This window comes from Mytilus galloprovincialis, chromosome 7, assembly GCF_965363235.1.
Source record: "Mytilus galloprovincialis chromosome 7, xbMytGall1.hap1.1, whole genome shotgun sequence".
In the NCBI taxonomy this organism is placed as follows: domain Eukaryota; kingdom Metazoa; phylum Mollusca; class Bivalvia; order Mytilida; family Mytilidae; genus Mytilus; species Mytilus galloprovincialis.
In genome coordinates, this window is record NC_134844.1 from 94343544 (window position 1) to 94367342 (window position 23799).

The 23799-nt window shown below is 34.8% G+C and overlaps 35 non-coding genes across 35 annotated transcripts; all 35 read left to right on the plus strand.

The window, feature by feature from the left end:
* Positions 1 to 8715: 8715 nt before the first annotated feature.
* On the plus strand, positions 8716 to 8788 carry Trnar-ucu (transfer RNA arginine (anticodon UCU)). The gene has a single exon. It is a non-coding gene; the product is annotated as a tRNA-Arg (tRNA).
* Positions 8789 to 11720: 2932 nt separating this feature from the next.
* On the plus strand, positions 11721 to 11793 carry Trnat-cgu (transfer RNA threonine (anticodon CGU)). The gene has a single exon. It is a non-coding gene; the product is annotated as a tRNA-Thr (tRNA).
* Positions 11794 to 12009: 216 nt separating this feature from the next.
* Trnag-ccc (transfer RNA glycine (anticodon CCC)) lies at positions 12010 to 12080 on the plus strand. Its single transcript has one exon. It is a non-coding gene; the product is annotated as a tRNA-Gly (tRNA).
* Positions 12081 to 12442: 362 nt separating this feature from the next.
* On the plus strand, positions 12443 to 12515 carry Trnat-cgu (transfer RNA threonine (anticodon CGU)). Its single transcript has one exon. It is a non-coding gene; the product is annotated as a tRNA-Thr (tRNA).
* Positions 12516 to 12731: 216 nt separating this feature from the next.
* Positions 12732 to 12802, plus strand: Trnag-ccc (transfer RNA glycine (anticodon CCC)). Its single transcript has one exon. It is a non-coding gene; the product is annotated as a tRNA-Gly (tRNA).
* Positions 12803 to 13164: 362 nt separating this feature from the next.
* Trnat-cgu (transfer RNA threonine (anticodon CGU)) lies at positions 13165 to 13237 on the plus strand. Its single transcript has one exon. It is a non-coding gene; the product is annotated as a tRNA-Thr (tRNA).
* Positions 13238 to 13453: 216 nt separating this feature from the next.
* On the plus strand, positions 13454 to 13524 carry Trnag-ccc (transfer RNA glycine (anticodon CCC)). Its single transcript has one exon. It is a non-coding gene; the product is annotated as a tRNA-Gly (tRNA).
* Positions 13525 to 13886: 362 nt separating this feature from the next.
* Trnat-cgu (transfer RNA threonine (anticodon CGU)) lies at positions 13887 to 13959 on the plus strand. The gene has a single exon. It is a non-coding gene; the product is annotated as a tRNA-Thr (tRNA).
* Positions 13960 to 14175: 216 nt separating this feature from the next.
* Trnag-ccc (transfer RNA glycine (anticodon CCC)) lies at positions 14176 to 14246 on the plus strand. The gene has a single exon. It is a non-coding gene; the product is annotated as a tRNA-Gly (tRNA).
* A 362-nt stretch (positions 14247 to 14608) lies between these two features.
* Positions 14609 to 14681, plus strand: Trnat-cgu (transfer RNA threonine (anticodon CGU)). The gene has a single exon. It is a non-coding gene; the product is annotated as a tRNA-Thr (tRNA).
* Positions 14682 to 14897: 216 nt separating this feature from the next.
* Positions 14898 to 14968, plus strand: Trnag-ccc (transfer RNA glycine (anticodon CCC)). The gene has a single exon. It is a non-coding gene; the product is annotated as a tRNA-Gly (tRNA).
* A 362-nt stretch (positions 14969 to 15330) lies between these two features.
* Positions 15331 to 15403, plus strand: Trnat-cgu (transfer RNA threonine (anticodon CGU)). The gene has a single exon. It is a non-coding gene; the product is annotated as a tRNA-Thr (tRNA).
* Positions 15404 to 15619: 216 nt separating this feature from the next.
* On the plus strand, positions 15620 to 15690 carry Trnag-ccc (transfer RNA glycine (anticodon CCC)). Its single transcript has one exon. It is a non-coding gene; the product is annotated as a tRNA-Gly (tRNA).
* Positions 15691 to 16052: 362 nt separating this feature from the next.
* On the plus strand, positions 16053 to 16125 carry Trnat-cgu (transfer RNA threonine (anticodon CGU)). Its single transcript has one exon. It is a non-coding gene; the product is annotated as a tRNA-Thr (tRNA).
* A 216-nt stretch (positions 16126 to 16341) lies between these two features.
* Trnag-ccc (transfer RNA glycine (anticodon CCC)) lies at positions 16342 to 16412 on the plus strand. The gene has a single exon. It is a non-coding gene; the product is annotated as a tRNA-Gly (tRNA).
* A 362-nt stretch (positions 16413 to 16774) lies between these two features.
* Positions 16775 to 16847, plus strand: Trnat-cgu (transfer RNA threonine (anticodon CGU)). Its single transcript has one exon. It is a non-coding gene; the product is annotated as a tRNA-Thr (tRNA).
* Positions 16848 to 17063: 216 nt separating this feature from the next.
* Positions 17064 to 17134, plus strand: Trnag-ccc (transfer RNA glycine (anticodon CCC)). The gene has a single exon. It is a non-coding gene; the product is annotated as a tRNA-Gly (tRNA).
* A 362-nt stretch (positions 17135 to 17496) lies between these two features.
* On the plus strand, positions 17497 to 17569 carry Trnat-cgu (transfer RNA threonine (anticodon CGU)). Its single transcript has one exon. It is a non-coding gene; the product is annotated as a tRNA-Thr (tRNA).
* Positions 17570 to 17785: 216 nt separating this feature from the next.
* Trnag-ccc (transfer RNA glycine (anticodon CCC)) lies at positions 17786 to 17856 on the plus strand. Its single transcript has one exon. It is a non-coding gene; the product is annotated as a tRNA-Gly (tRNA).
* Positions 17857 to 18218: 362 nt separating this feature from the next.
* On the plus strand, positions 18219 to 18291 carry Trnat-cgu (transfer RNA threonine (anticodon CGU)). Its single transcript has one exon. It is a non-coding gene; the product is annotated as a tRNA-Thr (tRNA).
* A 216-nt stretch (positions 18292 to 18507) lies between these two features.
* On the plus strand, positions 18508 to 18578 carry Trnag-ccc (transfer RNA glycine (anticodon CCC)). Its single transcript has one exon. It is a non-coding gene; the product is annotated as a tRNA-Gly (tRNA).
* A 362-nt stretch (positions 18579 to 18940) lies between these two features.
* Trnat-cgu (transfer RNA threonine (anticodon CGU)) lies at positions 18941 to 19013 on the plus strand. Its single transcript has one exon. It is a non-coding gene; the product is annotated as a tRNA-Thr (tRNA).
* Positions 19014 to 19229: 216 nt separating this feature from the next.
* Positions 19230 to 19300, plus strand: Trnag-ccc (transfer RNA glycine (anticodon CCC)). The gene has a single exon. It is a non-coding gene; the product is annotated as a tRNA-Gly (tRNA).
* A 362-nt stretch (positions 19301 to 19662) lies between these two features.
* On the plus strand, positions 19663 to 19735 carry Trnat-cgu (transfer RNA threonine (anticodon CGU)). Its single transcript has one exon. It is a non-coding gene; the product is annotated as a tRNA-Thr (tRNA).
* A 216-nt stretch (positions 19736 to 19951) lies between these two features.
* On the plus strand, positions 19952 to 20022 carry Trnag-ccc (transfer RNA glycine (anticodon CCC)). The gene has a single exon. It is a non-coding gene; the product is annotated as a tRNA-Gly (tRNA).
* A 362-nt stretch (positions 20023 to 20384) lies between these two features.
* Positions 20385 to 20457, plus strand: Trnat-cgu (transfer RNA threonine (anticodon CGU)). The gene has a single exon. It is a non-coding gene; the product is annotated as a tRNA-Thr (tRNA).
* Positions 20458 to 20673: 216 nt separating this feature from the next.
* On the plus strand, positions 20674 to 20744 carry Trnag-ccc (transfer RNA glycine (anticodon CCC)). Its single transcript has one exon. It is a non-coding gene; the product is annotated as a tRNA-Gly (tRNA).
* A 362-nt stretch (positions 20745 to 21106) lies between these two features.
* Trnat-cgu (transfer RNA threonine (anticodon CGU)) lies at positions 21107 to 21179 on the plus strand. Its single transcript has one exon. It is a non-coding gene; the product is annotated as a tRNA-Thr (tRNA).
* A 216-nt stretch (positions 21180 to 21395) lies between these two features.
* Trnag-ccc (transfer RNA glycine (anticodon CCC)) lies at positions 21396 to 21466 on the plus strand. The gene has a single exon. It is a non-coding gene; the product is annotated as a tRNA-Gly (tRNA).
* A 362-nt stretch (positions 21467 to 21828) lies between these two features.
* Trnat-cgu (transfer RNA threonine (anticodon CGU)) lies at positions 21829 to 21901 on the plus strand. Its single transcript has one exon. It is a non-coding gene; the product is annotated as a tRNA-Thr (tRNA).
* A 216-nt stretch (positions 21902 to 22117) lies between these two features.
* Trnag-ccc (transfer RNA glycine (anticodon CCC)) lies at positions 22118 to 22188 on the plus strand. Its single transcript has one exon. It is a non-coding gene; the product is annotated as a tRNA-Gly (tRNA).
* A 362-nt stretch (positions 22189 to 22550) lies between these two features.
* Trnat-cgu (transfer RNA threonine (anticodon CGU)) lies at positions 22551 to 22623 on the plus strand. Its single transcript has one exon. It is a non-coding gene; the product is annotated as a tRNA-Thr (tRNA).
* Positions 22624 to 22839: 216 nt separating this feature from the next.
* Positions 22840 to 22910, plus strand: Trnag-ccc (transfer RNA glycine (anticodon CCC)). Its single transcript has one exon. It is a non-coding gene; the product is annotated as a tRNA-Gly (tRNA).
* Positions 22911 to 23272: 362 nt separating this feature from the next.
* On the plus strand, positions 23273 to 23345 carry Trnat-cgu (transfer RNA threonine (anticodon CGU)). Its single transcript has one exon. It is a non-coding gene; the product is annotated as a tRNA-Thr (tRNA).
* A 216-nt stretch (positions 23346 to 23561) lies between these two features.
* Positions 23562 to 23632, plus strand: Trnag-ccc (transfer RNA glycine (anticodon CCC)). The gene has a single exon. It is a non-coding gene; the product is annotated as a tRNA-Gly (tRNA).
* Positions 23633 to 23799: the final 167 nt, after the last annotated feature.

Below are 23799 nucleotides of genomic sequence, written 5' to 3' on the forward strand. Positions count from 1 at the left end.
GCTAAAAATAGAACATAGGGGTAAAATGCAGTTTTTGGCTTATAACTCAAAAACCAAAGCGTTTAGAGCAAATCTGACAGGGGTTAAATTGTTTATCAGGTCAAGATCTATCTGCCCCGAAATTTTCAAATGAATCGGACAACCCGTTGTTGGGTTGTTGCCCCTGAATTGGTAATTTTAAGGAAATTTTGCTGTTTTTGGTTATTGTCTTGAATATTATTATAGATAGAGATAAACTGTAAACAGCAATAATGTTCAGCAAAGTAAGATTTACAAATAAGTCAACATGACCGAAATGGTCAATTGACCCCTAAGGAGTTATTGTCCTTTATAGTCAATTTTCAACAATTTTTATAAAATTGTAAATTTTTACTAAAATTTTCCACTGAAACTACTGGGCCAAGTTCATTATAGATAGAGATAATTGTAAGCTGCAAGGATGTTCAGTAAAGTAAGATGTACAAACACATCACCATCACCAAAATACAATTTTGTCATGAATCCATCTGCTTCCTTTGTTTAATAGTCACATAGACCAAGGTGAGCGACACAGGCTCTTTAGAGCCTCTAGTTAATAATTATCAGCTTGTTTTTAATCCAATAACTTACTTTTGCTAATAACATTAAAACAACGCATTTTTGTGTTACACTCTTAACATAGAAGTATTGAGCATATAAAAGCAACGAAGGCCATAATAATGGCATGCTTGCTTCTGATGAACTTCAACAGGTAATGTTCACTGAAATTAAAGAAAAAACAAAAACTATGACAACATTGTTTCTAAAAAATTAACATCTTAACTCAATTCTTACACTCTTGACTAACTTGGGTAGTCTTCTTATTGTAACCATAGTATTCCAGTAGAGAACTTAGGGGTCATATGGATGCACCTGTGCCAAGCTATCATGATACTAAAAAAATCTGATTTTATGTCTTTATGGGCCCTGTAATTTGGGAAATAAAAAATATTCTATTCTAGGACTGGGACATAACATATTGTTAGTATACACATGATACAAGTGTGCACACAGTCAGCGTGGATACACAGGCGTTTGTATGTAACGCCACAACTGCCTTATGATAAGAATAATCATGTCATTAAGGCTAGAGATATATCATGAAGCAAATGTTCTATACTGTAAAGACATTTGACTATAATACTCTGTCAATTCGCGATATCACTGAGATAGATTTATATACTATAAAGACATTTGACTATAATACTCTGTCAATTCGCTATATCACTAAGGTACATTTATATACTATAAAGCACGGAGCTATATTTTCATATTGATTTGTCAATTTGCTAAACTATAATGTGATATTGCAATGGCATAAAGATACATTTTATATTATAAAGACATCTTATTATAACATTAAGCAACTTTTTCATACCAAGTTGTCACCTCAGTATATATATTATAACGATACATTTCTATACTATACAATCATCTCGATATAACATGAAACAATTTTGTCATACTTTTATGTCATATAACTAACTTATAAAGACATATTTCAATATCAAGCTAACAATTCTTATATCACGGGATGTCATCTATATATATACCAGTAGACTATTTGATTACACTATAAGACCATTTCATCATACCATAAGACCATTTCATCGTACCATAAGACAAAGCTATAAATAGCGGGGAAAACTCCCCGCAAAATTCATCAGCAACATCGATTGTAATAAAACAAAAAGGCCGTGAAGGGAATCTTTTTGCGGACCTCAGGGAATCGCTTTCAAGATGAATAAATTTATCGACTCTAATGTTGCATTTGCCCTCAGCAATGCGGAGTTGAAAAGACTTAGTTTCGACTAGATTGGCGACACATACAGATTGGTACCCAAAAAAAATAAACAAGCCCAAACTAAATAACACAAAAGACAAAAAAAAAAGATAGCCTATATTCTTTTCGCCAAATTTTGATCATCATTAAAGCAACTTGTTTTTTAGTTAGTTTACTTAAAACACGTGTTTGCAAATCATTTTGACAGGTATACCGGTACGATGCAAAATGAGTAACCCGTTTCCCGTACCAATTTTCCCCGTATCCATTATAATTTAGCCGTATTCTTGAATGTTATTATTAACTTAAAGCTGAAAAAATAGTCAAGATCGGCAAATATTTGAGCTGACATTAATGTTAAAATCATAATGATCTGTAAAATGAAGTTAACAAATCTATGCTGAAAGTCGATAAATCTTTATTTTTCTATCTACATTTTACGAACTTATCTACCGGTTTACATAAACACATCTTTGGGTCATGTACGCTAACCTTTTCGTATAAGAATGAATGATAATTTTAAAATTTAAGTGCAACCTGAATTATAACAAACAATTACATTCATATATACAAGTAATTTTCAGCCAGCCAAATAGACTTACGATCTAGTCTTAGATGCATGATTTTTTTATTAGTTGTTAGTGGCTTTGAACTAGCACTAGCTGTCAGATAACTGCGAGTACTCTCATATCTGTTCCTCGTGTCTTTTTGTTCTTAGGATGTACAAGTACCCGGCCTCGTCCACTTGTATGTTTGTGCATCTGATGAGTTAAGCCTTTTTCAACTGATTTGTATAGTTCGTTCTTATGTTGTATTGTTATACCACTGTCCCATGTTAGTGGGAGGGTTGGGATCCCGCTAACATGTTTAACCCCGCCACATTATGTATGTATGTGCCTGTCCCATGTCAGGAGCCTGTAATTCAGTGGTTGTCGTTTGTTTATGTGAAACATATTTTTTTTCGTTCATTTTTTTTATAGGTTCTATATAATAATAAGGCCGTTAGTTTTCTCGTTTGAATTGTTTAACATTGTCATTTAGGGGTCTTTTATAGCTGACTATGTGGTATGGGCTTTGCTCATTGTTAAAGGCCGTACGGTGACCTATAGTTGTTAAGTTCTGTGTCATTTTGGTGTCTTATGGACAGTTGTTTCATTGGCAATCATACCACATCTTCTTCTTTTTTTTTATATCATGATGCACTGTACATTCAGTATAATTATTTATTGAAAATAAAATATATAAATAAATAAATATAGTTCGTATAATTAAGATTTATGAAATGTATAACATTTAAAAAAATTGCTATGTGAAAGTGTAACTTTTTTTCCATTTTGCAATGTTTGGATTCATCTGGTGTGTTAAGAAATTGACTACCAAAGTGTTGAAGAGGGAAAATTATCGTATATTTCTGACATAATCTACTACCTATTCACATATTTAGCATGTATTTGTTGTTTAAAATATGCCGATATTCAAACCACGATAACTTTCTCCTGTCCCGATATGTAATATTTGTTACTGGACGATAAACACTTGTTCATCACTTTCATCCATTTTTCTCCAATTAACAATCCAGCCTAAGACTTGAAATTCAACGGGATATAGTATATATATTACATATCGACATTATTATAATATAGTTGATTAGTGTTCATGTTGAATCCTTTATTTTGGTTCATTCATTCGTTTCTATTTCGTTTCTCACTTTATCTGTGACCAATAGTATCGTACTTGCCTGTTGTTGGTACGGAGGTTACTGTTCGGTTTGGGTACGGAACGATATTCCAAAACATAAATGTTTTCAGCATGTCGTCATCTCAATAGCGGGTGGGGGTAGACTTCCTATATACTAGGTTATAGGGTGTGCAGCTTGAATATGTCCATTTTTCTGCTAATTATTGTGTGAATAGGTAGGAAAAAATATCAGAAATATATGATAAGAATAAAAAAAAATCCCTTTACTTGTTAAATTAAAAGCCCGGTTTTTTTTTGTCACAGCCAAGAGTCGGGGTGTTCATGGCTGTGTTTCTGTCCATAAATTTTCCTGAACGTCACTTTGGTAGTTAATTTTTCAACACACCTCATGAAACCAAACCAAAATGGAAAAAGGTCACACTTTCACATAATTTTAAATGTTGTGCATTTGTAGAATCTTAATTATACGGAAAGGGTAGGGTACCGGAAACCCAATGACACTCTCTATCAATTGAGTATTGAAATGCACGTCCTCCCGGGCCCCTTTGACCCGAAGATGTCTATGTAAAACGCTAGATAAATTCGTAAAAATTATATAGATAAATTAAGATTTATCAACTATCAGCGTGGATTTGTTAACTTCATTTTACAGATCATTACGTTCTAAATTTGGCGAAAAGAATAAAGGCTATCTTTTTGGTTTTGTCTTTTATGTTATTTAGTTTTTGTTTGTTTATTTTTAGGGGTACCAATCTGTATGTGTCGCCTATCTTGTCGACACAAAATTGTTTCATGTTATATCGAGATGATTGTATAGTATAGAAATGTATCGTTATAATATACTGAGGTGACAACTTGGTATGAGAAAGTTGCTTAATGTTATATTAAGATGTCTTTATAATATAAAATGTATCTTTATGCCATTGCAATATCACATTATAGTTTAGCAAATTGACAAATCAGTATGAAAATATAGCTCCGTGCTATATCCAGATGTCTTCATAGTATGAAATATTATCTTCATAACAAAGTGAAATGACAGAATATTATAAAAAAAGGTAGCTCCATGTTATATCAAAGTGTCTTTATAGTATATAGATGTATCTTAGTGATATAGCGAATTGACAGAGTATTACAGTCAAATGTCGTTATAGTATATAAATGTACCTTAGTGATCTAGCGAAATGACAGAGTATTATAGTCAAATGTCGTTATACATGTTATAGTATATAAATGTACCTTAGTGATATAGCGAATTGACAGAGTATTACAGTCAAATGTCGTTATAGTATATAAATGTACCTTAGTGATATAGCGAATTGACAGAGTATTATAGTCAAATGTCTTTATAGTATATAAATGTATCTCCGTGATATAGCGAATTGACAGAGTATTATAGTCAAATGTCTTTATAGTATATAAATGTACCTTAGTGATATAGCGAATTGACAGAGTATTATAATCAAATGTCTTTATCTATAATACTAAAATTACGAGGTCCAATTTGTCAGCCGTCATCACGTAAAAACGACGAATCACAGAATTCAACTTTATATATAACTAATATAGTACAAAGGTGTAGATTAAAAATTAAACCACTCCAGGCCCTTTTGTTTTCCACGTAATTAATATTGCCAATAATTAAGAAGTTCCGGGTCGAGTCCGCTACCGATACCAATAGTATATTCACCTGTTACCTATTACCTTATCTGTACGTTCCGCATCTGACAGGCGCACCACCAAACGTTGTATTCAGGATTAATATGCTATATACACGGGGTTGACACTACTAAATTGTCAAATTGTTACCTATTGTAGTATTTTAATCAGTAAGACTTTCTAAGATAACAATACGAGTACTAAAAATCTGGACTAAAAATAAGGCGTATAGGTACAGTTTTCAATTTGTTAGTGGGCATGACGTAAAAAAGCGAAGCAAAGAATTCAACTTTATTTATAACTTATATAGGACAATGCTGTTGATTAAAAAATACTCCATTCCAGGACCTTTTGTTTTCCAAATAATTAATATTACTGTTTCAGTTCGACGGGTTCAAACAGAAAGACTTGAAAGCAGAGAAAAACTGTTTATCTTATAATCGGCCTGACTTTATCAGATGACAATACTAATACTAAAATAAGGCTTGCGCATAGTTATATACTTTAATTCAGTCACGGACCCGTGATATCACGGGTGTGTTCTAGTAGTATATAAATGTATCTCAGTGATATAGCGAATTGACATAGTATTATAGTCAAATGTATTTATAGTACAGAACATTTGCTTCATGATATATCTCTAACCTTAATGACATGGTTATTCTTATCATATAAGGCAGCTGTGGCGTTCCGTATAAACTTAACTTAATATTAAGGTGTCATACCACCAATTAAAAGTCCCTATCTGTTCAACCAAATTTTACAATTTTCACACCTTTCTAAATATTTTACCTTAAGTTTAACTTCATAGAAACCAGGTATATCCTGAATTGTACATGTATCAGCTTTCTACATGCCAATTTTCAACAGGTGTTTAAAATCATATAAAAAAGAAAAGGTCTTCCGAATAGAGGTACCACTAAAAATAACCCCTGGTTTTCTGGAAATCTTAAATTAGTATACTATGGGGTGCATTAATGATCATTAATCCTCAATTTTGAATGCAAACTCATAAACTAGTAAATTGTAGCTCAAAATGGTCTTAATATATTTCTCTTTCACCAAAAGTTTCATTTAGAACTGCCAATTTGTTGGTTAGTTCAGTAAACAATGACATCAAATGCACTATTTTTTGTCCGAGTAGGCCTACTTTCACTCTAAATTTAAGGGCGTAATTGGTGAAATGACACCTTAAGTCTATTCTATACAAAATAATACCTTGATGTTATATTCAGTTTATATAATTATATGTAGGATTTTTTTCTGAGGCAAACGCCTGTGTATCCACGCTGACTGTGCGCACACTTGTATACTAACAATATGTAATGTCCCAGTCCTAAAACAGTATATGACAGTGGTATAAAAACACTATAAAATCAGGGCCCGTATGCATAAAGCTACTTAAGTTAAGATTTTCCTTAGTAAACACTTAAGTTAAGGAAACTCCGCCCTTTTTATCTAAGTGGTATGCATAAAAAATCTTAAACTAAGTATTTCCTAAGTAAAATCTTAGTTGTTTTAAGTCACGCCCACAAAACTTAAGTGGTATGCATAAAACTCCTTATACTAAGGAAACGCCTAAGATAACACTTAAGTCTAAGGTACCTATAGAGCTTCCTTAAATTTTCAAAAATAGTTAAAGATCAATCGAAAGTATGCGTTTTTTGCAGAACATTAATAGGTTACCTACAATTAAATTGATTAATAACTATATCAGTAATGAAATACTAATTATTCGTTCATGTATTGCTAAATATTAACGATCATCGTAATTTTCTTCAAATCACGTATAATCAACAAATCAAGAGATAACAGTGGGTAGTTATATACAATTTCCCATATCTCGTGTTATACCGCAAAGTACTCAGTTTTTATACTCATGTAATTCATGGTTCTACGTGCACGTTTTAATTTTTTTTTTTTAATGAACCGCTGGGGGATCATTTGTAACCGTAAGTTAAAACAAAATTAAGGAATGAAGAGAGGGCATGCAACGCCACATTTTTTATATCATGTGTTTGTGGGGGTTTTTTTTTGGGGGGGGGGATGGGGGATCATTTGAATTTTCAATTTAGTTTTATTTTAAAGATGTAGGGCATACCCTATTTTTTTCCACTTTACAGGAACAAAATCAAAAAGTTTTAAGACCTACCCAGGGTAGATTTTCTTTCATAAAAAAAGGAGGGAGATGTGGACATGGACCTCCATTTTGTTTAAACAATAAGTTAATTGTTTATGGAACCACTGTTACGGCAGTCAGAAGTCCACACTCCTACACCCCTATGGAATTCGAAATTTATATAAGATCATATAAGTTATTTATGATACCCGGCTTACTCGTATCAAATTATCTTTTTATATTTCCTTATATATTCAATGAGATATATTGCGGCATCGAAAATATTGCTAAGTACGTTAATATGTTGAGAATATACTTACTGTAATAATTTGGTTTAGTAAAGATTGTAGGACTTTTGAAAAATGCCCTAGTTTGTATATGGATTCCTGGAAAAAAATTCTACCCTCCCCCTTTTTTGTTGTAAAAGGGAAGTGATAAAAATGTGAATTTCACATCAAAATAGATTTTTTCAAACCATAAGCAAATGTAAGCAAGGGGTCTGGAAAGAGAGATGTCAGCGCATAATAAGCTGAACTATTATAGTAAACATTTTATTGAAAAAAGTGTATAATGATTTGTTTTGTAAAATGATTTGCTTACAATGATACTCTTAGTCTTGTGCTACGCCACTGAAACCTTGATCATGTATTGTTCGAGTTTAAAACATATTGTTGTATCCAGAAAATATTACACCTATTAAAAGATGATTAAAGATTAAGAAGAGGAAAGTCTTGGATTACCGAAATATTCTCCTCCAATGCTCATCCGTCAAAACATCAACCTTAAAAAGCGTTGTCTTATATGCGCCAATTGTTGATCATTATACTATGTTATGGTTCTATTGAATTGTTTTACATGTATATCAATATCAATTTAACCCCAGCTCTTTAAAATAAAAGCATGCATTGATCAACAAATTTAAATAATCATAACAAACTTTTACATTGGTGAGTACATGTGATGAGCTAGTATATATCATACGGTAATTAGAGAAAGGTTCCGATTTAAGTATTCCTTAGTTAAGTGAAGACTTAAGTAAGTTTATGCATACCACTTAAGAATTTTACTTAACTAAGGAAATTCTTAGTGAAATCTAAGTTTAAGGAATACTTAAGTTAAGATGTTTTATGCATACGGCCCCAGGGCCTATTTATAATTTCTTTAAATACTAAAATAGATCGATCGATACCTATATATGACCAACATCAGAGCAGTTAGAGCAGAAAACTTCTTACAAAATCACAGATTGGACAAATGTTGGACGTGGCAGGGTTTTTTGTACATCGCCTCAACAAAAAAGACAATAAGTAAAGGCCAATGATAACTTATAAATTCGTGTTTGTTACAATTTTGTTATCATAAGTTATTTGTTTAAAAGTGTTATGGTGTTTATTTACAAGTCATGTATTACTATTTAAATAATCAACTGAATATACATGTCCGCGTAGCGCAGGGGATAGCGCGCCGGACTTCTAATCCGGAGGTCGTGGGTTCGAATCCCACCGTGGATGACATATATTTTTAACCATCATTGTGACAAATTCTGCCTATATATCAACGTAAATAAGTCGTAAATAGCTTTTTCTTGTTGTGTAAAAAACAAGTATATATATTATATATATATATATATAGATAACAAAATTATGCCCTCTTTTTTCTAATTTTGCTTTTGAGACAATCTCTTGATCTTGGAAATATAAAGGATGCAAATACAACAAGAAAAGTGTTCACCTTAGGCAGGTAAATGGTGTTCCGACTTATATTAAAAAGGCATATTTTGCACCTCAAAATGTTTAACATGTTTAACTCGATCGACGTTCATTCATTCATTCATTCATTTCTTTATTTCCTCTATCAAGAGATTCAATGAACAACATATATGTTAACAAATTAAATTACAAAAGTTTACAAAACAGGCAACCCAATACAATATTACACTATTTACAATAACTATAGCATATTATCAAAAGAACATTTTAAGACAATATTGCTCTCACTAAGGACAGTTCATGTACTTAGCACGCTACTGTATCACCCTTGTCGTTACTCTGCTATACTCAGCAACACAGACTGTAACGTGTACGTGGCACAAACAAAGAAAACTGCAGTCAGTGTCGATTTTTACTGTTGTTATGTGCTTGCCCAAAAGAATGCAGTATAACTATTCATCATCGTATGAATACAGTTCGACACAAAATTGCAATGGAAACCTTTCAATAATGAAATCCCACCATGCATCTCTGATTGATTGAGTACCACAACAACTACAACACGCATGTACGTACACATCTTGAAATGGTCTGTCGCATAGCTCTCAAGTGCTTCCCGTGTTATTAGGGATGTCAGTTAGCAATTTTGTTATGAAGTATGCATTTATGATTTCTCTTGATGATCTAGCGCATTTTCAGAAATCAGGGACTTTGACCGAGAGGTGAATATTTCTAAAACGAGAAAAGTTAATGTCACTCTGTACTCGACGAGTCCATTCATCAGTTTGTACTTTGTCTACCGTATTATTTACTATATTTTTCCAAGATTGTTTTGTAGGGAAAACTCCATCTCGCATAAAGGTAATCACATATTCATGAAGATTATATATAAGATATCCATAATTTCTTGAATGAACTCATAATGTTTACGTTCGGTGTCAATAAGATAAGAGTACAGGCGCACAAGAAATAGTTTTTTCGTCAGCAATTTACCATTAAGGCTACAAAGTTTTTGTAAGAAATATAACTTTTTTATCTCTATAGTTGAAGTAATGGGATGCAATCTAAGTATACTTTGACACATATCCAACCTAGTTGAAGTTCTCAAGTCTAAAATACGCTTGACTATAAGGTGCTGAAAAACAATTTAACGTTGCTATATACATCGTTTGACTTTAAATTAGTCCACATTTCACAGCGATACAGTACAGTAGGTAACCCAATTCGCCATACAGTATCAAAAGCTTTTTTACTTTTTAAAATTGCAACAAATATTTTACTGAATAATTCATGGTTATGATAAATAGTCTAGGTTAAATGATGCTGTTAAGCAACTATGGTACTTTTGATATCCTTGCTGTTGGAGATTCGGAATGTTTTTATCAAATAGCACAAAATTTATTAACCGAGCTTTAATAACGCTTTCAAATAATTTCAAAACACAGGACAGTAAACTAATTGGTCTGTAGTTATTTAGGTGCATTCTTGCACATGGTTCCACCTTTGAAGATAGGAACAAGGAGGCCTAGCTTCCAATTCTGCAGTATTCGCCCTTGTTTGACGATGATATTGAATATAGCGGTTACACACTTCACAACAGAGATACCTCCGTGACGCAAATGTTCGTTTTGGACTCTGTCATGTCCGACGGCTTTTCTATACTTTAACTGTTCGATTAATTCAGTACAAGTCAACCAAAAGGCTACGAATGAATCGGAAACGAAAAGGAAGTTGTGAATAACGTTCGACACAAAAATATTCAGTATATCAGTTCGGCGGAACAGACCTTCCGGTCAGATATGGGATTCACATGCAATCCTCCCCCCCCCTCAAAAAAAAAAAAAAAAATACGCCCGTTTTTTTTAAAGTGTAAAAGAATACAATTTTCCGTTGGTCGGAATTGTGATAAAAAAGTCAATACGTCTTTGCTCGATATTTGAAGGCGTCATCCTTAGCCTAAACATGTGTTACTGTAATCTGAATTTCAAAATGACTGAGTAGCGTTTTTTTTCGACGTACTTGTCAACTCCACTGTGTAGCGAATCGCATAACTTTAACATAATCATTAAAATATTACAGTCAATACGAGCGAAAACATATCTTTATAAGTGGAGAACTGTCGCATTAAAATTAAATACACAGCAAAATTCACGAAGTCTAGGCTGATTAAGAATTAAAAAAAAAAAAAAAAAAAAGTGCTAGCAAAAAGGGGGGCGTACGCCCTCTACGCCCCCCTCTGAATCCGCCACTGGTTCTCACAGAAATAGAAGTCCAATTGAACAGACTCCAAAATAGAAGTCCAGTTGAACGGAATCCAGTCCAGTACCCACGAATGAAGTCCCTTGAGAAAAATATCATCTTTTCAATGTAAGTATTGTACAGCGATCAATATGTATGTGAAGGTACTTCATTCATTATGTAGTAATTCCGAGGAAATTAATAAAATGTTCAACTCCATTAAAACTGTAATTGAGAAACCAAAATGAATATGGTGTAAGATTATTGTACAGTGAGTGATTGGACCATTCCACCATGATACGTATTTCCTAGTTCTCACTTTTAGCCAAAGCATCATATTACTACTTTGATTGGCTAAATACATGCTTTCCTTTAAAAAGGAACTGAACAACATGAATTTTCTAGTATTTTATCCTAAATTTGGCTTTTTACATCAAATTTAGAGAGAAATTTTGCCTGATGAACATATACTACATTAAGCGAAAGATGCGTCAAAGCCCCTATAGCTCAGTGGTTAGAGCACTGGTCTCGTAAACCAGGGGTCGTGAGTTCGACTCTCACTGGGGGCAGATTTTGCCACCTTTTTACGCAAAACCCCTTGCTTTTAACAAATTTTTCTTCCTATTGCCCGTGACAGTTTTTCTCGATTTAACTACAGGTCTGTTGCAAGAATGTTAGATGTATATGACAAGTTGATGTATTTTATGGTGAACAGTAGACAAGTTGCAGTATCGCAGGGTACCCGGATATATAGAAATACATAAAATTCACTTCTTCATATTGAAGCGCCGCTGGTGTAGTGGTATCATGCAAGATTCCCATTCTTGCGACCCGGGTTCGATTCCCGGGCGGCGCAAATTTTTGCCACCTTTTACACTCTTCAAAAATTGAAATACTAATAAAGAAAAAGTTTTAAAGTTAATTTCTTTTCATGTAGATATTTTTTTCTTTCACGAATGCATCAAGCGGTTACTATATGTATATGTATGCTTGATTTAAACCTTACCTATTAACTAGCTACAGAGTTTGCACTTTCGTTGGTTTTAGCCAAAGCATCATATTACTACTTTGATTGGCTAAATACATGCTTTCCTTTAAAAAGGAACTGAACAACATGAATTTTCTAGTATTTTATCCTAAATTTGGCTTTTTACATCAAATTTAGAGAGAAATTTTGCCTGATGAACATATACTACATTAAGCGAAAGATGCGTCAAAGCCCCTATAGCTCAGTGGTTAGAGCACTGGTCTCGTAAACCAGGGGTCGTGAGTTCGACTCTCACTGGGGGCAGATTTTGCCACCTTTTTACGCAAAACCCCTTGCTTTTAACAAATTTTTCTTCCTATTGCCCGTGACAGTTTTTCTCGATTTAACTACAGGTCTGTTGCAAGAATGTTAGATGTATATGACAAGTTGATGTATTTTATGGTGAACAGTAGACAAGTTGCAGTATCGCAGGGTACCCGGATATATAGAAATACATAAAATTCACTTCTTCATATTGAAGCGCCGCTGGTGTAGTGGTATCATGCAAGATTCCCATTCTTGCGACCCGGGTTCGATTCCCGGGCGGCGCAAATTTTTGCCACCTTTTACACTCTTCAAAAATTGAAATACTAATAAAGAAAAAGTTTTAAAGTTAATTTCTTTTCATGTAGATATTTTTTTCTTTCACGAATGCATCAAGCGGTTACTATATGTATATGTATGCTTGATTTAAACCTTACCTATTAACTAGCTACAGAGTTTGCACTTTCGTTGGTTTTAGCCAAAGCATCATATTACTACTTTGATTGGCTAAATACATGCTTTCCTTTAAAAAGGAACTGAACAACATGAATTTTCTAGTATTTTATCCTAAATTTGGCTTTTTACATCAAATTTAGAGAGAAATTTTGCCTGATGAACATATACTACATTAAGCGAAAGATGCGTCAAAGCCCCTATAGCTCAGTGGTTAGAGCACTGGTCTCGTAAACCAGGGGTCGTGAGTTCGACTCTCACTGGGGGCAGATTTTGCCACCTTTTTACGCAAAACCCCTTGCTTTTAACAAATTTTTCTTCCTATTGCCCGTGACAGTTTTTCTCGATTTAACTACAGGTCTGTTGCAAGAATGTTAGATGTATATGACAAGTTGATGTATTTTATGGTGAACAGTAGACAAGTTGCAGTATCGCAGGGTACCCGGATATATAGAAATACATAAAATTCACTTCTTCATATTGAAGCGCCGCTGGTGTAGTGGTATCATGCAAGATTCCCATTCTTGCGACCCGGGTTCGATTCCCGGGCGGCGCAAATTTTTGCCACCTTTTACACTCTTCAAAAATTGAAATACTAATAAAGAAAAAGTTTTAAAGTTAATTTCTTTTCATGTAGATATTTTTTTCTTTCACGAATGCATCAAGCGGTTACTATATGTATATGTATGCTTGATTTAAACCTTACCTATTAACTAGCTACAGAGTTTGCACTTTCGTTGGTTTTAGCCAAAGCATCATATTACTACTTTGATTGGCTAAATACATGCTTTCCTTTAAAAAGGAACTGAACAACATGAATTTTCTAGTATTTTATCCTAAATTTGGCTTTTTACATCAAATTTAGAGAGAAATTTTGCCTGATGAACATATACTACATTAAGCGAAAGATGCGTCAAAGCCCCTATAGCTCAGTGGTTAGAGCACTGGTCTCGTAAACCAGGGGTCGTGAGTTCGACTCTCACTGGGGGCAGATTTTGCCACCTTTTTACGCAAAACCCCTTGCTTTTAACAAATTTTTCTTCCTATTGCCCGTGACAGTTTTTCTCGATTTAACTACAGGTCTGTTGCAAGAATGTTAGATGTATATGACAAGTTGATGTATTTTATGGTGAACAGTAGACAAGTTGCAGTATCGCAGGGTACCCGGATATATAGAAATACATAAAATTCACTTCTTCATATTGAAGCGCCGCTGGTGTAGTGGTATCATGCAAGATTCCCATTCTTGCGACCCGGGTTCGATTCCCGGGCGGCGCAAATTTTTGCCACCTTTTACACTCTTCAAAAATTGAAATACTAATAAAGAAAAAGTTTTAAAGTTAATTTCTTTTCATGTAGATATTTTTTTCTTTCACGAATGCATCAAGCGGTTACTATATGTATATGTATGCTTGATTTAAACCTTACCTATTAACTAGCTACAGAGTTTGCACTTTCGTTGGTTTTAGCCAAAGCATCATATTACTACTTTGATTGGCTAAATACATGCTTTCCTTTAAAAAGGAACTGAACAACATGAATTTTCTAGTATTTTATCCTAAATTTGGCTTTTTACATCAAATTTAGAGAGAAATTTTGCCTGATGAACATATACTACATTAAGCGAAAGATGCGTCAAAGCCCCTATAGCTCAGTGGTTAGAGCACTGGTCTCGTAAACCAGGGGTCGTGAGTTCGACTCTCACTGGGGGCAGATTTTGCCACCTTTTTACGCAAAACCCCTTGCTTTTAACAAATTTTTCTTCCTATTGCCCGTGACAGTTTTTCTCGATTTAACTACAGGTCTGTTGCAAGAATGTTAGATGTATATGACAAGTTGATGTATTTTATGGTGAACAGTAGACAAGTTGCAGTATCGCAGGGTACCCGGATATATAGAAATACATAAAATTCACTTCTTCATATTGAAGCGCCGCTGGTGTAGTGGTATCATGCAAGATTCCCATTCTTGCGACCCGGGTTCGATTCCCGGGCGGCGCAAATTTTTGCCACCTTTTACACTCTTCAAAAATTGAAATACTAATAAAGAAAAAGTTTTAAAGTTAATTTCTTTTCATGTAGATATTTTTTTCTTTCACGAATGCATCAAGCGGTTACTATATGTATATGTATGCTTGATTTAAACCTTACCTATTAACTAGCTACAGAGTTTGCACTTTCGTTGGTTTTAGCCAAAGCATCATATTACTACTTTGATTGGCTAAATACATGCTTTCCTTTAAAAAGGAACTGAACAACATGAATTTTCTAGTATTTTATCCTAAATTTGGCTTTTTACATCAAATTTAGAGAGAAATTTTGCCTGATGAACATATACTACATTAAGCGAAAGATGCGTCAAAGCCCCTATAGCTCAGTGGTTAGAGCACTGGTCTCGTAAACCAGGGGTCGTGAGTTCGACTCTCACTGGGGGCAGATTTTGCCACCTTTTTACGCAAAACCCCTTGCTTTTAACAAATTTTTCTTCCTATTGCCCGTGACAGTTTTTCTCGATTTAACTACAGGTCTGTTGCAAGAATGTTAGATGTATATGACAAGTTGATGTATTTTATGGTGAACAGTAGACAAGTTGCAGTATCGCAGGGTACCCGGATATATAGAAATACATAAAATTCACTTCTTCATATTGAAGCGCCGCTGGTGTAGTGGTATCATGCAAGATTCCCATTCTTGCGACCCGGGTTCGATTCCCGGGCGGCGCAAATTTTTGCCACCTTTTACACTCTTCAAAAATTGAAATACTAATAAAGAAAAAGTTTTAAAGTTAATTTCTTTTCATGTAGATATTTTTTTCTTTCACGAATGCATCAAGCGGTTACTATATGTATATGTATGCTTGATTTAAACCTTACCTATTAACTAGCTACAGAGTTTGCACTTTCGTTGGTTTTAGCCAAAGCATCATATTACTACTTTGATTGGCTAAATACATGCTTTCCTTTAAAAAGGAACTGAACAACATGAATTTTCTAGTATTTTATCCTAAATTTGGCTTTTTACATCAAATTTAGAGAGAAATTTTGCCTGATGAACATATACTACATTAAGCGAAAGATGCGTCAAAGCCCCTATAGCTCAGTGGTTAGAGCACTGGTCTCGTAAACCAGGGGTCGTGAGTTCGACTCTCACTGGGGGCAGATTTTGCCACCTTTTTACGCAAAACCCCTTGCTTTTAACAAATTTTTCTTCCTATTGCCCGTGACAGTTTTTCTCGATTTAACTACAGGTCTGTTGCAAGAATGTTAGATGTATATGACAAGTTGATGTATTTTATGGTGAACAGTAGACAAGTTGCAGTATCGCAGGGTACCCGGATATATAGAAATACATAAAATTCACTTCTTCATATTGAAGCGCCGCTGGTGTAGTGGTATCATGCAAGATTCCCATTCTTGCGACCCGGGTTCGATTCCCGGGCGGCGCAAATTTTTGCCACCTTTTACACTCTTCAAAAATTGAAATACTAATAAAGAAAAAGTTTTAAAGTTAATTTCTTTTCATGTAGATATTTTTTTCTTTCACGAATGCATCAAGCGGTTACTATATGTATATGTATGCTTGATTTAAACCTTACCTATTAACTAGCTACAGAGTTTGCACTTTCGTTGGTTTTAGCCAAAGCATCATATTACTACTTTGATTGGCTAAATACATGCTTTCCTTTAAAAAGGAACTGAACAACATGAATTTTCTAGTATTTTATCCTAAATTTGGCTTTTTACATCAAATTTAGAGAGAAATTTTGCCTGATGAACATATACTACATTAAGCGAAAGATGCGTCAAAGCCCCTATAGCTCAGTGGTTAGAGCACTGGTCTCGTAAACCAGGGGTCGTGAGTTCGACTCTCACTGGGGGCAGATTTTGCCACCTTTTTACGCAAAACCCCTTGCTTTTAACAAATTTTTCTTCCTATTGCCCGTGACAGTTTTTCTCGATTTAACTACAGGTCTGTTGCAAGAATGTTAGATGTATATGACAAGTTGATGTATTTTATGGTGAACAGTAGACAAGTTGCAGTATCGCAGGGTACCCGGATATATAGAAATACATAAAATTCACTTCTTCATATTGAAGCGCCGCTGGTGTAGTGGTATCATGCAAGATTCCCATTCTTGCGACCCGGGTTCGATTCCCGGGCGGCGCAAATTTTTGCCACCTTTTACACTCTTCAAAAATTGAAATACTAATAAAGAAAAAGTTTTAAAGTTAATTTCTTTTCATGTAGATATTTTTTTCTTTCACGAATGCATCAAGCGGTTACTATATGTATATGTATGCTTGATTTAAACCTTACCTATTAACTAGCTACAGAGTTTGCACTTTCGTTGGTTTTAGCCAAAGCATCATATTACTACTTTGATTGGCTAAATACATGCTTTCCTTTAAAAAGGAACTGAACAACATGAATTTTCTAGTATTTTATCCTAAATTTGGCTTTTTACATCAAATTTAGAGAGAAATTTTGCCTGATGAACATATACTACATTAAGCGAAAGATGCGTCAAAGCCCCTATAGCTCAGTGGTTAGAGCACTGGTCTCGTAAACCAGGGGTCGTGAGTTCGACTCTCACTGGGGGCAGATTTTGCCACCTTTTTACGCAAAACCCCTTGCTTTTAACAAATTTTTCTTCCTATTGCCCGTGACAGTTTTTCTCGATTTAACTACAGGTCTGTTGCAAGAATGTTAGATGTATATGACAAGTTGATGTATTTTATGGTGAACAGTAGACAAGTTGCAGTATCGCAGGGTACCCGGATATATAGAAATACATAAAATTCACTTCTTCATATTGAAGCGCCGCTGGTGTAGTGGTATCATGCAAGATTCCCATTCTTGCGACCCGGGTTCGATTCCCGGGCGGCGCAAATTTTTGCCACCTTTTACACTCTTCAAAAATTGAAATACTAATAAAGAAAAAGTTTTAAAGTTAATTTCTTTTCATGTAGATATTTTTTTCTTTCACGAATGCATCAAGCGGTTACTATATGTATATGTATGCTTGATTTAAACCTTACCTATTAACTAGCTACAGAGTTTGCACTTTCGTTGGTTTTAGCCAAAGCATCATATTACTACTTTGATTGGCTAAATACATGCTTTCCTTTAAAAAGGAACTGAACAACATGAATTTTCTAGTATTTTATCCTAAATTTGGCTTTTTACATCAAATTTAGAGAGAAATTTTGCCTGATGAACATATACTACATTAAGCGAAAGATGCGTCAAAGCCCCTATAGCTCAGTGGTTAGAGCACTGGTCTCGTAAACCAGGGGTCGTGAGTTCGACTCTCACTGGGGGCAGATTTTGCCACCTTTTTACGCAAAACCCCTTGCTTTTAACAAATTTTTCTTCCTATTGCCCGTGACAGTTTTTCTCGATTTAACTACAGGTCTGTTGCAAGAATGTTAGATGTATATGACAAGTTGATGTATTTTATGGTGAACAGTAGACAAGTTGCAGTATCGCAGGGTACCCGGATATATAGAAATACATAAAATTCACTTCTTCATATTGAAGCGCCGCTGGTGTAGTGGTATCATGCAAGATTCCCATTCTTGCGACCCGGGTTCGATTCCCGGGCGGCGCAAATTTTTGCCACCTTTTACACTCTTCAAAAATTGAAATACTAATAAAGAAAAAGTTTTAAAGTTAATTTCTTTTCATGTAGATATTTTTTTCTTTCACGAATGCATCAAGCGGTTACTATATGTATATGTATGCTTGATTTAAACCTTACCTATTAACTAGCTACAGAGTTTGCACTTTCGTTGGTTTTAGCCAAAGCATCATATTACTACTTTGATTGGCTAAATACATGCTTTCCTTTAAAAAGGAACTGAACAACATGAATTTTCTAGTATTTTATCCTAAATTTGGCTTTTTACATCAAATTTAGAGAGAAATTTTGCCTGATGAACATATACTACATTAAGCGAAAGATGCGTCAAAGCCCCTATAGCTCAGTGGTTAGAGCACTGGTCTCGTAAACCAGGGGTCGTGAGTTCGACTCTCACTGGGGGCAGATTTTGCCACCTTTTTACGCAAAACCCCTTGCTTTTAACAAATTTTTCTTCCTATTGCCCGTGACAGTTTTTCTCGATTTAACTACAGGTCTGTTGCAAGAATGTTAGATGTATATGACAAGTTGATGTATTTTATGGTGAACAGTAGACAAGTTGCAGTATCGCAGGGTACCCGGATATATAGAAATACATAAAATTCACTTCTTCATATTGAAGCGCCGCTGGTGTAGTGGTATCATGCAAGATTCCCATTCTTGCGACCCGGGTTCGATTCCCGGGCGGCGCAAATTTTTGCCACCTTTTACACTCTTCAAAAATTGAAATACTAATAAAGAAAAAGTTTTAAAGTTAATTTCTTTTCATGTAGATATTTTTTTCTTTCACGAATGCATCAAGCGGTTACTATATGTATATGTATGCTTGATTTAAACCTTACCTATTAACTAGCTACAGAGTTTGCACTTTCGTTGGTTTTAGCCAAAGCATCATATTACTACTTTGATTGGCTAAATACATGCTTTCCTTTAAAAAGGAACTGAACAACATGAATTTTCTAGTATTTTATCCTAAATTTGGCTTTTTACATCAAATTTAGAGAGAAATTTTGCCTGATGAACATATACTACATTAAGCGAAAGATGCGTCAAAGCCCCTATAGCTCAGTGGTTAGAGCACTGGTCTCGTAAACCAGGGGTCGTGAGTTCGACTCTCACTGGGGGCAGATTTTGCCACCTTTTTACGCAAAACCCCTTGCTTTTAACAAATTTTTCTTCCTATTGCCCGTGACAGTTTTTCTCGATTTAACTACAGGTCTGTTGCAAGAATGTTAGATGTATATGACAAGTTGATGTATTTTATGGTGAACAGTAGACAAGTTGCAGTATCGCAGGGTACCCGGATATATAGAAATACATAAAATTCACTTCTTCATATTGAAGCGCCGCTGGTGTAGTGGTATCATGCAAGATTCCCATTCTTGCGACCCGGGTTCGATTCCCGGGCGGCGCAAATTTTTGCCACCTTTTACACTCTTCAAAAATTGAAATACTAATAAAGAAAAAGTTTTAAAGTTAATTTCTTTTCATGTAGATATTTTTTTCTTTCACGAATGCATCAAGCGGTTACTATATGTATATGTATGCTTGATTTAAACCTTACCTATTAACTAGCTACAGAGTTTGCACTTTCGTTGGTTTTAGCCAAAGCATCATATTACTACTTTGATTGGCTAAATACATGCTTTCCTTTAAAAAGGAACTGAACAACATGAATTTTCTAGTATTTTATCCTAAATTTGGCTTTTTACATCAAATTTAGAGAGAAATTTTGCCTGATGAACATATACTACATTAAGCGAAAGATGCGTCAAAGCCCCTATAGCTCAGTGGTTAGAGCACTGGTCTCGTAAACCAGGGGTCGTGAGTTCGACTCTCACTGGGGGCAGATTTTGCCACCTTTTTACGCAAAACCCCTTGCTTTTAACAAATTTTTCTTCCTATTGCCCGTGACAGTTTTTCTCGATTTAACTACAGGTCTGTTGCAAGAATGTTAGATGTATATGACAAGTTGATGTATTTTATGGTGAACAGTAGACAAGTTGCAGTATCGCAGGGTACCCGGATATATAGAAATACATAAAATTCACTTCTTCATATTGAAGCGCCGCTGGTGTAGTGGTATCGTGCAAGATTCCCATTCTTGCGACCCGGGTTCGATTCCCGGGCGGCGCAAATTTTTGCCACCTTTTACACTCTTCAAAAATTGAAATACTAATAAAGAAAAAGTTTTAAAGTTAATTTCTTTTCATGTAGATATTTTTTTCTTTCACGAATGCATCAAGCGGTTACTATATGTATATGTATGCTTGATTTAAACCTTACCTATTAACTAGCTACAGAGTTTGCACTTTCGTTGGTTTTAGCCAAAGCATCATATTACTACTTTGATTGGCTAAATACATGCTTTCCTTTAAAAAGGAACTGAACAACATGAATTTTCTAGTATTTTATCCTAAATTTGGCTTTTTACATCAAATTTAGAGAGAAATTTTGCCTGATGAACATATACTACATTAAGCGAAAGATGCGTCAAAGCCCCTATAGCTCAGTGGTTAGAGCACTGGTCTCGTAAACCAGGGGTCGTGAGTTCGACTCTCACTGGGGGCAGATTTTGCCACCTTTTTACGCAAAACCCCTTGCTTTTAACAAATTTTTCTTCCTATTGCCCGTGACAGTTTTTCTCGATTTAACTACAGGTCTGTTGCAAGAATGTTAGATGTATATGACAAGTTGATGTATTTTATGGTGAACAGTAGACAAGTTGCAGTATCGCAGGGTACCCGGATATATAGAAATACATAAAATTCACTTCTTCATATTGAAGCGCCGCTGGTGTAGTGGTATCGTGCAAGATTCCCATTCTTGCGACCCGGGTTCGATTCCCGGGCGGCGCAAATTTTTGCCACCTTTTACACTCTTCAAAAATTGAAATACTAATAAAGAAAAAGTTTTAAAGTTAATTTCTTTTCATGTAGATATTTTTTTCTTTCACGAATGCATCAAGCGGTTACTATATGTATATGTATGCTTGATTTAAACCTTACCTATTAACTAGCTACAGAGTTTGCACTTTCGTTGGTTTTAGCCAAAGCATCATATTACTACTTTGATTGGCTAAATACATGCTTTCCTTTAAAAAGGAACTGAACAACATGAATTTTCTAGTATTTTATCCTAAATTTGGCTTTTTACATCAAATTTAGAGAGAAATTTTGCCTGATGAACATATACTACATTAAGCGAAAGATGCGTCAAAGCCCCTATAGCTCAGTGGTTAGAGCACTGGTCTCGTAAACCAGGGGTCGTGAGTTCGACTCTCACTGGGGGCAGATTTTGCCACCTTTTTACGCAAAACCCCTTGCTTTTAACAAATTTTTCTTCCTATTGCCCGTGACAGTTTTTCTCGATTTAACTACAGGTCTGTTGCAAGAATGTTAGATGTATATGACAAGTTGATGTATTTTATGGTGAACAGTAGACAAGTTGCAGTATCGCAGGGTACCCGGATATATAGAAATACATAAAATTCACTTCTTCATATTGAAGCGCCGCTGGTGTAGTGGTATCATGCAAGATTCCCATTCTTGCGACCCGGGTTCGATTCCCGGGCGGCGCAAATTTTTGCCACCTTTTACACTCTTCAAAAATTGAAATACTAATAAAGAAAAAGTTTTAAAGTTAATTTCTTTTCATGTAGATATTTTTTTCTTTCACGAATGCATCAAGCGGTTACTATATGTATATGTATGCTTGATTTAAACCTTACCTATTAACTAGCTACAGAGTTTGCACTTTCGTTGGTTTTAGCCAAAGCATCATATTACTACTTTGATTGGCTAAATACATGCTTTCCTTTAAAAAGGAACTGAACAACATGAATTTTCTAGTATTTTATCCTAAATTTGGCTTTTTACATCAAATTTAGAGAGAAATTTTGCCTGATGAACATATACTACATTAAGCGAAAGATGCGTCAAAGCCCCTATAGCTCAGTGGTTAGAGCACTGGTCTCGTAAACCAGGGGTCGTGAGTTCGACTCTCACTGGGGGCAGATTTTGCCACCTTTTTACGCAAAACCCCTTGCTTTTAACAAATTTTTCTTCCTATTGCCCGTGACAGTTTTTCTCGATTTAACTACAGGTCTGTTGCAAGAATGTTAGATGTATATGACAAGTTGATGTATTTTATGGTGAACAGTAGACAAGTTGCAGTATCGCAGGGTACCCGGATATATAGAAATACATAAAATTCACTTCTTCATATTGAAGCGCCGCTGGTGTAGTGGTATCATGCAAGATTCCCATTCTTGCGACCCGGGTTCGATTCCCGGGCGGCGCAAATTTTTGCCACCTTTTACACTCTTCAAAAATTGAAATACTAATAAAGAAAAAGTTTTAAAGTTAATTTCTTTTCATGTAGATATTTTTTTCTTTCACGAATGCATCAAGCGGTTACTATATGTATATGTATGCTTGATTTAAACCTTACCTATTAACTAGCTACAGAGTTTGCACTTTCGTTGGTTTTAGCCAAAGCATCATATTACTACTTTGATTGGCTAAATACATGCTTTCCTTTAAAAAGGAACTGAACAACATGAATTTTCTAGTATTTTATCCTAAATTTGGCTTTTTACATCAAATTTAGAGAGAAATTTTGCCTGATGAACATATACTACATTAAGCGAAAGATGCGTCAAAGCCCCTATAGCTCAGTGGTTAGAGCACTGGTCTCGTAAACCAGGGGTCGTGAGTTCGACTCTCACTGGGGGCAGATTTTGCCACCTTTTTACGCAAAACCCCTTGCTTTTAACAAATTTTTCTTCCTATTGCCCGTGACAGTTTTTCTCGATTTAACTACAGGTCTGTTGCAAGAATGTTAGATGTATATGACAAGTTGATGTATTTTATGGTGAACAGTAGACAAGTTGCAGTATCGCAGGGTACCCGGATATATAGAAATACATAAAATTCACTTCTTCATATTGAAGCGCCGCTGGTGTAGTGGTATCATGCAAGATTCCCATTCTTGCGACCCGGGTTCGATTCCCGGGCGGCGCAAATTTTTGCCACCTTTTACACTCTTCAAAAATTGAAATACTAATAAAGAAAAAGTTTTAAAGTTAATTTCTTTTCATGTAGATATTTTTTTCTTTCACGAATGCATCAAGCGGTTACTATATGTATATGTATGCTTGATTTAAACCTTACCTATTAACTAGCTACAG